Genomic DNA, 12,375 nt, shown 5'->3' with positions numbered 1-12,375 from the left:
ATCTATCATGAAATCAATCTGAAATTATTTTAGCTCACTCATCCTTGACATTAAGAAATTAAGTGTCTTTACTGCATATACCTCCACAATTTTAAGTCACATTTTAATGTAATTAATATGTTTCAAAATATTTACCTTTGGTTATAAACTGAACACATAATGGGGTACAGTGGAATAATGAGTCTCTCCCATTTATAAGTGAGTTCTTCATGATGCGTGAATGACAATATTTAATGTCTTCCTAGTTTATTTGTACTATGCACCGATTGTGTTACCTGTATTTACATTGAATTTTCACAATGACTAATTACAGTGTACAGTGTACAAGAGAATGAGTATGCTTTAGGGCGCTAGTACAGCGATATTAGGAGACTGCTAAATCATCCATGCAACGTGTAAGAAAGCCTGAATTATACAATTTTACAAACAGTTAATGACCTTGGGAGTGAAATTTCTCAGGGATTCTCCAAACGGTCTGCTGTAACTCCAATAGAAGATGATGTGGAGATGCCAGCGCTGGACTGGGGTGAGCACAGTAAGAAGTCTTACAACACCAGGTTAAAGTCCAACATGTTTGTTTCAAACACTAGCTTTCGGAGCACTGCTCCTTCCTCAGGTGAATGAAGAGGTTTGTTCGAGAGACAATAGACAAATTCAAAGATGCCAGATAATGCTTAGAATGCGAGCATTTGCAGGTAATTGAATCTTTACAGGTCCAGAGATAGGGGTAACCCCAGGTTAAAGAGGTGTGAACTGTCTCAAGCCAGGACAGTTGGTAGGATTTCGCAAGCCCAGGCCAGATGGTGGGGGATAAACGTAATGCGACATGAATCCCAGGTCCTGGTTGAGGCCGTATTCATGTGTGGGGAACATGACTATAAGTTTCTGCTCAGCGATTCTGCGTTGTCGCGCGCCCTGAAGGCCGCCTTGGAGACCGCTTACCCGGAGATCAGAGGCTGAATGCCCTTGACTGCTGAAGTGTTCCCCAACTGGAAGAGAACATTCCTGCCCAGTGATTGTCACGCGATGTCCGTTCATTCGTTGTTGCAGCATCTGCATGGTCTTGCCAATGTACCACGCTTCGGGACAACCTTTCCTGCAGCATATGAGGTAGACAACGTTGGCCGAGCCGCACAAGTATGCGGGTATCCAGGTACGCGGTATGTACTCATGCAACTCGCCAATGTTGTCTACCTCATACGCTGCAGGAAAGGATGTCCCGAAGCGTGGTACATTAGCGAGACCATGCAGACGCTGCGACAACTAATGAACGGACATCGCGTGACAATCACTGGGCAGGAATGTTCCCTTCCAGTCAGGGAACACTTTAGCAGTCAAGGGCATTCAGCCTCTGATCTCCGGGTAAGCTTTCGCCAAGGCGGCCTTCAGGGCGCGCGACAACGCAGAATCGCCGAGCAGAAACCTATAACCAAGTTCCGCACACATGAGTGCGGCCTCAACAGGGACCTGGGATTCATGTCACATTACATTCATCCCCCACCATCTGGCCTGGGCTTGCGAAATCCTACCAACTGTCCTGGCTTGAGACAAATCACACCTCTTTAACCTGGGGTTACCCCATCTCTGGATCTGAAAAGATTCAATTACCTGCAAATGCTCGCATTCTAAGCATTGTTTGGCATCTTTGAATTTGTCTATATATATGTTTCTGGAACATACCTCTTCATTCACTTGAGGAAAGAGCAGTGCTCCGAAAGCTAGTGTTTGAAACAAACATGTTGGACTTTAACCTGGTGTTATAAGACTTCTTACTGTCCAGCAGAAGAGCCATACGGAAATTGGAAAATTGCCCTGAACGCCATTTATGCTGTTTTCCTAATGTTCTCACAGCACTTCTAATGAGGGGCAGCATGGTGGCACAGTGGCACAATGGTCAGCACTGCTGCCTCACATTGCCAGGTACTCGGGTTCGATTTCAGCCTTGGGTAACTGTTTGCGTAGAGTTTGCACCTTCTCCCCGTGTTTCCTCCGGGTGCTCCAGTTTTCTCCCACAGACCAAAGATGTGCAGATTAGGTGGATTGGCAATGCCAAAGATCTACCCTTAGTGTCCAAAGATGTGCAGGTTAGGTGGGGTTATAGGGTTATGGAGATAAGGTCAGGGAGTTAGCCTAGGTAGGGTGTGCTTTCGGAGGGCTGGTGCAGATTCAATGGCTTCCTTCTGCACTGTAGAGATTCTATGGATTACAATGGACAAATGGATGATTCTCTGTGGAAATTCATCCCCATCACAGCACCCAACATGGGCACAGAAGTAGTCCATTGAGCCCCTTAGATCTGCTCAAACATTCAAAAGGATGATGGGTAATCTATACCTCAATTCCATTTACTCACCTTGGTTCCAAACTCCTTGCTACCCTTATCTAATAAAAATCTATGTATTTCAGTCTTAAAAGCTCCAGTTGTCCTTGCATCTGTAGCCTGTTTTACAAATAGTGTTCCAGATTTCTGCTATGCTTAGTGTGAGAAGTATTTCCTGATTTTCTTCCTGAACAGCTTCGCTCTACTTTTAAGAGCAGGTCCCACCAAAGGAACTCATTTCTCTATATCTTCCCTGTCAAATTCTTTCAATATCGTAAGCATCACAATCGGATTACCCTTCAATAAAATGCCAGAAATTCATCTATTTTCTCTTCAAAACCCTCAAAGTTTCTTGGTATGAATAATTTATTCTACACATTGATCAACATTTTGCTAAAGAAATTTGAATAATTTGACATAATTAGTGCCGTAACCCCCATGAGACCCATGGGGAAACCATTATTAACCTCCCCATGGGGCTCATGGAGCATGAACTTCACAGGTTGGGCTGGAGGGGGAGGGGGTAATGCGCACCCATCTGGGGCTCGTGAGAACTGAATATAAAAGCCGGCTCAAGCAAGGACCAGGCAGTTGGTTGTCCCAATGGAGACTGTGCTTGTGGATAGTTACTGCCGCGGGCAGATTATTGTTAACAGTTTAAAAATAAATCTGCTTCCTCCCACTGGCTTCCCTGGTCATGAAACTTAGGCTATGCCTATGGCTCTGCAATTTAGATTAATCTTCTATACTTTGCTAAAATGTCTCCCCTAGAATAGATTTCCAGTCTTCAGGTAAATTGAATAGTACAGTAGGTTGGGTGTTCATTGCTCTGGATTCTGGGGCCTTCTGGCAGGCTCTCCCATCTTCCATAAATGTAAATCATTCCAAAACGTTGCTGCCGTATCCAAACTCAAACCAAGCCTCATTCACCCATCATCCCTGTGCTCGTTGAACTTTATCAGCTCCTAGTACAGCAACGGATTGAATTAAAAACTCTCACCTTTATGTTCTTCCCATAACCTCACCTCACCCAAGCCCAGTAGCCTGGGCAGGTCCTGCAACCCTTTGCAAATTCTGGATGCCTCTACCGAAGGCCTTGTGTGCATCACCTACTTTCTTTGTCCTATAATTGGCAGTCATACCTTCAGCTGTCCATGCCCTAAGCTCTGGAATTGCCTCTTGAAACCTCCCTGCCTCCCCCTCTCTATCCTCATTTAAGACCCTCCTTGAAACAAACCTCAATGTCTCCATGTTTTATCCCCATTTCAATTTTTTGACTGATTACCCATCTGTGAAATGCTTTGGGATATTTAACTATGCTTAAAGTGGTAAACCTACCATGCTGTTCTATCATCATAGAATTTACAGTGCAGAAGGAGGCCGTTCGGCCCATCGGGTCTGCACCGGCTCTTGGAAAAAGCTCCCTACCCAAGGTTAACACCTCCACCTTATCCCCATAACCCAGTAACCCCACCCAACACTAAGGGCAATTTTGGACACTAAGGGCAATTTATCATGCCCAATCCACCTAACCTGCACATCTTTGGACTGTGGGAGGAAACCGGAGCACCCAGAGGAAACCCACGCACACACGGGGAGGATGTGCAGACTCCGCACAGACAGTGACCCAAGCCGGAATCGAACCTGGGACCCTGGCGCTGTGAAGCAATTGTGCTATCCACAAGGCTACCGTGCTGCCCGTGCTGTTCTCCGTTGATTATTCTTGTGTCTACTATGACGTACTGTGTACCATCCTCGGCCGCAGAAAAATACTTTTTACTGTACTTTGGTACATGTGACAATAAATCAAATCAAAAATATATTGTATGGTGTTGTTATAGTTGGAGGCTAAGTATTCGACAAGACACCAGGAGAACTGTCATGCTCTTCTGTATATCATGACAAGGCACCTTGCACGGAGGTGAGCAGACTGACAGCTAGGTTAAGGTTTAACATGTCAGCCAAAATACAGCACGTACAACACTGCAGTACTCCTTCAGGGAACTATCAGCATAGATTGTATGCTTAAGAAAAAAGTAATAATTGTACCCTTACTCATGCTATGGTCACTGTGAGAGTGACCATAAGTAAATCCAACCCAGCAGTGATAGTTTGCCTGGCGGCACTTTATGGGGCTATGGTGGCCGAAGTAAAAGTACAGCATCCATGAGTTCTCCCTGATGTGTTCTTCTTAAGTAAATCATCATCAACCTTAAGGCTGTATGAGAACTTCATGTATTTTCTCCCCGTGTCTGCATGGGTTCCTCCGGGTGCTCCGGTTTCCTCCTATGGTCCAAAGATGTGCAGGTTAGTTGGATTGGCTGTGCTAAATTGCCCTTTTGTGTCCAAAGGTTAGGTGGGTTATGGGGATAGGGTGGGGGAGTGGACCTAATGGCCTTTCAGAGTGTTGGTGCATAATCGATGGGCCAAATGGCCTCCTTCCGCACTGTAATGATTCCATAATTCTATGCCTCCTACCACCTAACTATATACAAGGATCTATTCCTACATAAATTTTATTGAATCATTTCAGCTTGCATAGCTTTCTCAGTCACACCCCCTTCTTTGTGTTGACCAAACAACTTCTCCACCTTGTCTTTTGAGGCCATGGCGGTTTGATCTTGGTCCCGCAAGGGGATTTTATGCTCAAATGCCATAACTTGGCTTGAGGAATTGTGAATTCACCAGAAAAATAGCACATACACCGGGCAAAATTCTCTACCTCATGCCACCGGTTGCAGAGTCCCTGGTGAGACAGAGAAGTCCTCGTAGTGAAGAAACCGGGATCTGTTTCCGATGCTCCAGCCCCCTTCTGGCATTGGGATTGAGATTCGCGCCCCGTGCCAGTGGAAGGATGCAAATGGGTCATTAAGACCCGCTTGCATCCACTTAGCTGGCTGGGCACCATATATCCCGGGCCCGTGTGATTGTCTAAACCTCTGGGCTGGGAATCATGTGGGCAAGAGTGGCTGCTGGTCCTGACATGTGTGGCCCTAATGCGGTGGACCTCACAGTAGGCAAAAGGGGGTAAATCTTCAAAGGAGTTGCCCCAAAATCCATCTGATGACCAGCCCCCACCATTCTAAACCTGCCCACCATACTCCACCAGATCCCCATCCACTGCCCTCCCACCCCTCACAGAGACCCCCTAAATTAAGGGACCTCCACAGAGACTCCCTAAATAAAGAAACCCGCCCTCAGACGCCCCTGCCAGAAATGTGAGCCCTGTCAGGAAGCCCCTCAGAAGTGAGACCCCTGTCTGGAAGTTCATAGAATTTACAGTGCAGAAGGAGGCCATTCGGCCCATCGAGTCTGCACCGGCTCCTGGAAAGAGCACCCCACCCAAGGTTAACACCTCCACCCTATCCCCATAACCCAGTAACCCCACCCAACACTAAGTTGGAGAGCATTACAGACTGAGGCAGTGAAAAAAAATACTGCTTTGAAACTCACCTGAGCAATACTCCTGCTGTCTCAGACACAGGAAGCAGCACCTGTCAATATCTGGAAAGAGAAAACCAGTCAGCTGTGTTTAAACCTCCTCAAATCTTAGAGCTGCATTCATTTCTGTTTGATATTGGGTGGAATATACCCACTGTTCACCCCGGCGGCATAGTCCAGCCCCATCAACAGCACATGTGTTTCCTGGGCGGAAAGAGATGTAATCAACAGGATTTCCTGCGGGACCAGAAAATCCTACTGGCGGGCCACCCCATCGCCAAAATGCACGTGGCTAGTTACTCGGTAAATCCCACCCATTGATTTTACTAGGCTGTGATTGACAACTTCCACACACACATAGCTGTCAGCATTGCTCCATTCATCTTCCTTCATGGTTGGATAACTCTGAAATGCTCTAATTCCAATGTTTATAAACATCAAGCTTTGACTGACAGGTCCTGGACCACTTCAAACTGAATTAAATGCTTTCCAATCACCTCTCTTCACACAGAAACGTCATTGAAGCATACTTGTGGCAATAAACGATTATTATTATTATTAAAATGATGAAGTAGTCGACGACCACCTTGAATGGCCCATGAGTAAGGGCATGTCTAGACAAACAAGGCCAGGCCCACAGGGTGAGTATTGTTCACCCCACAGGAGGGGGGCGGAGGGTTGCAGATTAAGAAAACAAGCAGCCGTGAAAGAGATAACGCAAGTTAGGGACAGAAATGGGAGCAGACCCAGACGAGGTAAACAAGGCCTTTACAAACTTTTACTTGTGAACCCCCGGAGGAGGATTCATTGATAGAACGCTTCCTTGACAGACTGGATATTCTGGTGGTGGGAGCGAACAGAAAGCAAGGGTTGGAAGCACCGCTAGAGCTGGGCGAAATCGTGGAATGCAGTAATTCCATGCAGTTACAAAACATTTCCAGCAGCATCGCCCTCGCACTTGCGGGAGATGTTCAACAACTCACTGTCAAAGGGGGCCCTGCCACCCACATTGGCCCAAGCTCGATCAACTGATCCCCAAAATGGATAGAGCCTTAAACACTGATGGAAAGGTCCCAGCGAAATCACTGGCGATGCACCTGGAGAGCTGCCTGCCAGAAGTGATCACGGAAGATCAGATTGGTTTGGCAAGGTCAGACAGCCAACAGTGAACATCAGAGCCGGGATTTTCTGAGCTGCCGCGGGCTCGGAGAATCGGAGTTGACGCCGAGACGGCCCGCGACGCCAGCCCAACGCTGGGACGCGATTCACCGGTGACCGGCAGAGTTACCGCCGGCATGGTTCCCGTATGGTTCCACCCGGCAGGAGCACAGACCCGTGGCCACGGTGGCCATCCTGGTGGAGGGGAGGTGGGATCAGAGCCTGGGGGAGCCTCCACGATGGCCAGGCCCGCGATCGGGGGCCACAAATTGGCGGGCACCCGCGATCCGGGGGGGGGCCTACCTTCTTCCGCGCCGGCCTGCTGTGTGGCTCCGCCGTGTTGCACGGGCTTGGCGAGGAAGCAGCCGCTGCGCGCCTGTGCGGACCCGCGGTGAGCAGTGCAGGGCCACGTATGGCAGCTGGAGAAGTGCGGAGCACTACAGCGCCATGCTGGCCCCTGTGGGCAACAGAATCGCTGGGCCAAGAGGCGTTGATGCCGGCGTGAAACACTCCGGTGTTTAAGCCAGCGTCAACACTTAGCCGCATTTTCAGAGAATCCCGGCCCAGATACCTGCTGAATGTAATAATGATCCTATCGGGGAGAGGACACAGAGTTGATCATCTTGTTGGACACTGAGAAAGCCTTTGATCGGGTACAATGGAGGTACCTCATTGAGGTACTTGAACGGTTTGGGTTTGGAGCAGGGTTCAACGGGTGGGTGAAGCTCCTGTACAGCGCTCCTACAGTGAGCGTACGGACGAATGCCACCTGCTCTGAATACTTTTGGCTGCACAGAGGAATGAGGCAGGGATGCCCATTATTTCCGCTGCTGTTTACACTGGCAATCCAACCACTGGCCATCGCCCTTTGAGCGGCGGAATGATGGATGGCCATTCAGAGAGGGTGCAAAAAGCATAGAGTCTTGCTCAGTGCGGATGACCTGCTCCTCTGCCTGTCAAACCCTAGCCAGCATGGGAAAGATAACTGGACTCCTTAGGGAGTTTGGTGCCTTCTCAGGTTACAAACTCAACCTGGGAAAGAGTGAAATATTCCCAGTGAACCTCCGAGAGAGAGAACTAAAGTGACACAGGTGGACTGGGTCTGAATGGAGGAAGTCTCCTGCATGGGGAGCTGTCTCTGAGCCCTGGCCACCACACCACCACTGCCCCCCCCCCCCCCCCCCCCCTCCCCACATACGCACAAACCAGAGTCCGGTGGTAGTAGCCACACTAAGGACATGGAACCAGTTCAGGTGCCATTTCAAGCTTAGTGAGATATCCATAGAGGCCCCCATCAGCAACAACCACAGGTTCAAACCGGTGAGGATAGATGCCGCATTTGGGACATGGAGGGAGGACAGAGGGACACTGATGGTAGAGGACATGTACGTGGACAATAGATTGGCGACCCTGGGGGAACTCTCAGAGAGACCCCAACTCCTGAAAGGGAACCAGCTCAGGTATCTGCAGCCAAGCGACTTATTCCCCAAGAAGACAAAAACGTTCCCCAGAGACCCGGACACACATTTCTGGATACAATGGTTAGGCTGGACATCTACGGACGATTCATAGAAATAGTCAGGACCCCACTGGATGAGACCAGATGGAAATGGGGATAGGAAATGGGCGTTGAGATAGGGGGAGGACTCTGAATCGAGGCGCTGCTCAGAGTCAACTCCACCTCCTCCTGTGCCGGGCTAAGCCTGATACAGCTCAAGGTGGTGCACAGGACGCACCTTACTAAGACACACATGAGCAGGTGCTTCCCCGAGCTGTAAACTATGTAATAGTTCTTTCGAGACTACATCCATTGCCTACGAACCATCATAACTTTTAAAGTATTTTCCCAATCCGTCTTAGCTAATTGATCAGAATCACAGAAGCCCTGCAGTGCAGTAAGAGGCCCTTCAGCCCATCGTGTCGGCACTGAGCCTCCAAAAGAGCACTCTACCCAGGTCCACTCCCCCACCCAGCCCACCCTATCATTGTAACCTAACTATACATCCATGGACACCCAGCAGCAAATTAGCATGGCCAATCCACCTAAACAGCACATCTTTGCACTGTGGGAGGCAACCAGAGTGCCCTGAGGAACCCACATAGACACAAGGAGAACATGCAAACTCCACCGAGGCCAGACTCGAACTTGGGTCCCTGGCACTGTGAGGAAGCTGTACTAACCACTGTGCCACAGTGTCACCCTCATGATGGTCTTCATAATTTCCTCTGTTCAAATTTAACATCCTGGCTTCAGATTGAATTCCCTCTCTGTCAAACATATTGTAAAATTCTATCCTATTATAGTCACAGATCCCTAAAGATTCTTTTAAAACAAGGTTATTAATTAGCCTTTTTTTCTGTTACATAATACTACATCTAAAATAGTATGTTTTGTAGTCAGTTCCTCATCATACTGACTAGAAAGTCATCATTAACACATTCGAGAAATTCATCCTCCACCACATTAATGCTCATTAGCTTTACCAAGTCTATATGGAGATTCTAGTTCCCCTTTATTACTGAATTACCCATGCTACATGCCTCTCTAATCTCCTGATTAATACTACCAGTACTTTTGGTGGCCTGTAAGCAACTCGTACATGGTTGACAGATTTAGCATGCTAACTTATCCAGCCAACTTCGTTCTCTCCTGGCATGTGAGGTTTGGTCCAGGGAGCGTTAACTTGCATAAAATAGCCAAGTGCTGGTGACATTCATTAGCAGCCACTTTGATTTTTTCACTGCAAAATTCATAATTCCGCAAATTGTTTCACATGCAAGGATGAAGCCCATGTGGAAAATTTGGATTTTCTTCATCAGCTTGCTGCCAATGTGACTTTCGGCTGTTTATTGTCTTTGCAGTGTGTGAAGAAAAGTAATTGGACATGCAGTCAGTGTTCCTCAAAGCTGGTGGAAAATCCATTAAAATTATTCCTCGGCCAACAACTTGAGATCGTAAGAAAGCACGGAGCAGGAGAAAGCTAAGATAATGTCAGATCCTCTCCTTCCGTGAACAGCATTCAGTTTACCCATTCACCTCTTAACAAAAACATTTTACATAAACACTCCCAAATTCTCAAAGGCAATCAAACCAAACTCCCATGGGGTGAAATCACTTTTTGGCTTTTTGTAACACAGCAGAGAACAGAAATTAACGAATCTTGTGCTCATTGAAGCCAGTGGAAAAGACTAAAACAGGATGCCGATTCATTATTGTACATTTTGCATTATCGCTGAAGACCAATTTCACCTTCCCACCAAAAGATTTATCCATCCTCTAGCAATCAACCTTGTCTAGCTGCCTTTCAGAAATAATGTTTTCTTCATCCCTGCAACATAGCAATCATTGCATTTCATAGATGATTTGATTACCAGTGGTCCTATTTGTTCCTGTCATCTCCAATCCCATTCCTAATCAGATATTTGTTCGATTCTTTTTGAAGGGATTAATTGCCTTTTCTGGGCATCAAGTCTTGTTTGTGACTTGTTAATTTTGTACCTGTAATTCTTTAATTCTACAGTCACAATTCATAGCCAAATTAAATCAACATTTGTTATGCTTGTCAGAATGTGATCCCACTGCCCTTCAATCTTATTTCCTGCTGCTGTCAATACATTATGAAGATATTTGAATGACTTCACAGACATCTGTATAAATGTGATCAAAGTTATTTTTGCGATGACAAGCATTCCATTCCAGATTGCTATTAGTAAAGATTTTGCTCCCATTTGAGTTGCGAAGTACCAGTAAATGTAGACTCTGACATACATAGATGCACATTAATCTGACCACAACATCATAGTTCATTGAGCACAGCCTACACATACATGATAAATACCATGAAAGGAAAGAGAAACTTCATAAATTAGGCATCTTGGTTTTGCAATACTCACAGTACTGTAATCTGTCTACCAACTCACTCAAATCATAAAAAATAAGTATCAGTGTCTGCATGATCACAGGTATAATGAGATTTCTAAGCTGATAGAAGTGGTTTCACAGAGTTACTTGGAAAGTCTAGTGCTCGGTATCTCTGGACTTATCAGATGACTTCCAGCACTGAACGATCAATCCTTGATAGCAACAACTTAGTCTCACCACCCTAATTTCTCACATGCAAGGGTAAAAATTAGACCTCAGTCCCCCCATTTTGCACGGATAAAAAAAACAGCATCACAGGATCAAGTTTTGGCCCAGCCATCAGCCTCTCCACGTATGGCTTACCAAGGCCAGAGAATGGGCCAAAAGGAATTTCTAAGCCCTGTGGTCATAATTCCATTTCTGTATCTTAATTATCCAAATATTGACATTTTGGTTCGACCTAAAAGCTAGATTCCAGTCATGTTCCTGTTCCTGAACTGCATGTACCCCCTGAATCTGATGCCCCAGTAAAGGAGAATGGAGGGGGAGAAGAGATTTTCCTGAGCATAGCACTAGAGCAGATTTTTTCATATAACAAAAATAATAGCATGAGAGGATGATTACGATAACAGAATAAAGAATCTTTGAAACAGCAACTGAACTCTTGGGGACAATTGGTTGTATTGCAGCAATTGAACCTCAATCAGGTGCTAACAAGATCATTTTCAATTTGCTAACATCAAAATGACCTTTAACATTGCTATTAAGGACTGTTCGTAACAAATGAAAAAAGAGTGTATTGAATATAACTAAATTATAGAAGTAATTCCATGAAAATATAAATAGGTATTAAATTGAACTGCTAATAGTATAATATTCTGATATGATAAATATGAAACTCACAACCTCAAAATAATTACAGGTAAGGTGTGCTATTCAGTCCACCAGCTAATTACTTTTTTTTACAACAACATAGATTATAGGGCATCAAATGTTTAAAATCAGGAAAGGATGGAACTGGGTAGGCTAAATCAAACTGTTTTATGTTGTTGAAGGTACCTTGAATGAAGGATTGTAGATGAGAAATAATTTGCGATTCTGAACAGAAGGTAGGAGCTATTTCTTTACAGAGAGTGTTTTGAAGCCTGTAGGCTTGGTGAAGCAGATAAGGCAGGTAGTTGTTTAAGATGAATGCTACCTCCAGCTTTCTCGGTGCTCTCAGTTGTACTGTGCTTGTGCATTACAATTATCAAATCCAACTAAAAAATGCTTGGGTTTTCACAACTACAGAAATTTGTGAAAATAGTCTAGTCCATCACGCAAACTCGCATCCCATCCAACTCTGTCTACACCTTCCGCTGCCTTGGGAAAGTGTCAGCATAATCAAAGATTCCTCCTACCCAGGTTATTCTCTTTTGCAACCTCTTCCTTCAGGCAGGAGATACAAAAGTCTGAAAACACTCAACAACAGATTAAAAAACAGCTTTTTCCCACTGTTACCAGACTCCTGAATGATCCTCTTATGGATTGAACTGATCTCTGCACATATCTTCTCTACTGAGTAGTACTACACTCCGTATGCTTCACCCAATGT

Source organism: Scyliorhinus canicula, chromosome 5, assembly GCF_902713615.1.
Source record: "Scyliorhinus canicula chromosome 5, sScyCan1.1, whole genome shotgun sequence".
Taxonomy (NCBI): domain Eukaryota; kingdom Metazoa; phylum Chordata; class Chondrichthyes; order Carcharhiniformes; family Scyliorhinidae; genus Scyliorhinus; species Scyliorhinus canicula.
The sequence above is the reverse complement of the archived record's forward strand: the minus strand, read 5'-3'. Positions refer to the sequence as shown.